The sequence below is a fragment of the Chamaea fasciata genome, unplaced genomic scaffold, assembly GCF_029207755.1.
Source record: "Chamaea fasciata isolate MVZ Bird 193981 ecotype frontalis unplaced genomic scaffold, bChaFas1.0.hap1 SCAF_3, whole genome shotgun sequence".
In the NCBI taxonomy this organism is placed as follows: Eukaryota; Metazoa; Chordata; class Aves; order Passeriformes; family Sylviidae; genus Chamaea; species Chamaea fasciata.
The window spans coordinates 31206154-31208062 of record NW_027094088.1 but is presented as its reverse complement, the minus strand read 5'-3'; the positions used below and the strand labels follow the sequence as shown (position 1 = coordinate 31208062).

Below are 1909 nucleotides of genomic sequence, written 5' to 3'. Positions count from 1 at the left end.
CAGTGGATTTGTTCCATCTTCTGCCTTGGCATCCACCTCCAACTTTCTTCTCCTGCTGCATTCCCTCTGTGCCCTCTGGCCATCCCTCTAGCCTTATTTCTTCTATTTTGAGGTAAAAGTGACTGTTGGCAGCCAGCTATTCAGAGCCAGGGCACCTCTTAACTGGCCTTTTATCTGAATCTTGTTAGAGCTGCTTCAGCCTGATGAATTTCACATGGGCTCCACAAGCCACCCTGCACTCCAGGCATTTTTGTGGAAGCCGAACTTGCAATACCAGCTCTAGGCAGTGCAAATTTAGGGTGTTGGTTCCTTTGTAAAGATCTTGGAGAGAGTGATCACTTACCATCTCTATTAATTTCTGTACATAAACATTGGATCTAAAAGAGGAAGGAGATGGGTGAACTTATTCAGGTTAAATAACCTCCAGCAAGCTAAACTGGTCTCAGATACAATGTAGGTTGCTTGGGTTTTGTTTTTCAGGTTTTTGCTTTTAAACTCAGCTAACCCTGAGCAGTGTTGGTGCTCTTCTGCTTTCTGTCATGGAATGGATCCAGAAATAGCAAAATACATTGCAGAAGAGGCTGTTCACAGAGGAGGTCTGGGAGAACACAAGTAGGAGAGAGAGAAATTTTATGAGTAAGTCTGTTCATATTCATCTTCTGTCCTGATTACACAGATTAAGAATGTTTCAATAAGCATGTATTATTTGCAGTGCAGAAAGAAGTCAGCCAGGATGTAGACCCTCCTGAGCTCTGTCTGTCCGCAAAGGCAAGAGTAAATACAAGCAACAAAGGCTGCCCATAAGATGTGACTCTTGGGAGCAACTCACAGCTATAGCAGCTGACACCAACTGCAGTAGCTGCTCAGCTGGGGAGACTATGATAACATGGACCACTCTAAAACCAGAGGATATCACACATTTGCTGCCCCATATGTGGCTCAGGAAAGAGAATGTAAAAATCTTCTAATCTTGCTGTCAACCCACCAGCTATATTCAGTGTATCTTTGCAGTGTGAGGACAAAACTCCCAACAGATACTCTAGTCCAGTGCTATCCATGTGGATGAGCTGTAAATAAAGATTTCTGTGCATTAATGAACTGTAACAGCCTGCATAACATACCACAGCCTTGCCATGATTTAACAATATCAGCAGAAAATGCTGAGGTTTTACCATAATACTTTCCTTTCACACCTCAGTAAGTAGTTAAAAGGAGTATTTAACCATCCAGTCTCCATACTGTCATTCCTTTCTAAGACTTCTGGGGGTGATTCTGCAGATAGATGACACCAGTGTCATGCTCAGGTGAGGTTGAAACACTTCTGGTAACTGTGCACTCTTACCAAAAAAAAAGAAAAAGAAAAAGAAAAAAAAAAATCTGTTTGCAGAGAATACCTGGCTTCAGAGCAAGACTAGACAAAGTTGGAGGCTTGGTTCATTGCACAGATGTTAAGAAACATAAGGCAATTACACCTCCTTTAACTCAGCCTTTTAGTCTTGAAAGCATTGTAGATCTACAGAATGATTTATTATGGACTTCTGCGGGTGCAATGCCACATATGGTGCTGCTGCTGTGTCTCCAGGGAAATGCCATCTTGAGTACATGGAGGTACACAGAATGACACATTGGATATGGTTAGATCAACTCTCCTAGGGTAATTATGAGATTTTTTTCTAAGATAGCACTTTGCCATGCAGGGGTTCTGTGTTTCTGAAGGGCCTCATGGAGCTCATTTGAACCACAGTTATGAGCAGTCAAATCTGTCTTTAGGAAAGAAGAAGAAGGAAGAAGGAAGAAGGAAGAAGGAAGAAGGAAGAAGAAGAAGGAAGAAGGAAGAAGAAGGAGGAAGAAGAAGAAGGAAGAAGAAGAAGAAGAAGAAGAAGAAGAAGAAGAAGAAGAAGAAGAAGAA

General features: G+C 42.0%; 1 long non-coding RNA gene across 1 annotated transcript; it reads left to right on the top strand.

The window, feature by feature from the left end:
* Nucleotides 1-257: 257 nt before the first annotated feature.
* On the top strand, nucleotides 258-1187 carry LOC136287651 (uncharacterized). The gene is made up of 2 exons (XR_010720235.1): nucleotides 258-636; nucleotides 713-1187. It is a non-coding gene; the product is annotated as an uncharacterized lncRNA (long non-coding RNA).
* The last annotated feature ends 722 nt before the right edge of the window (nucleotides 1188-1909 follow it).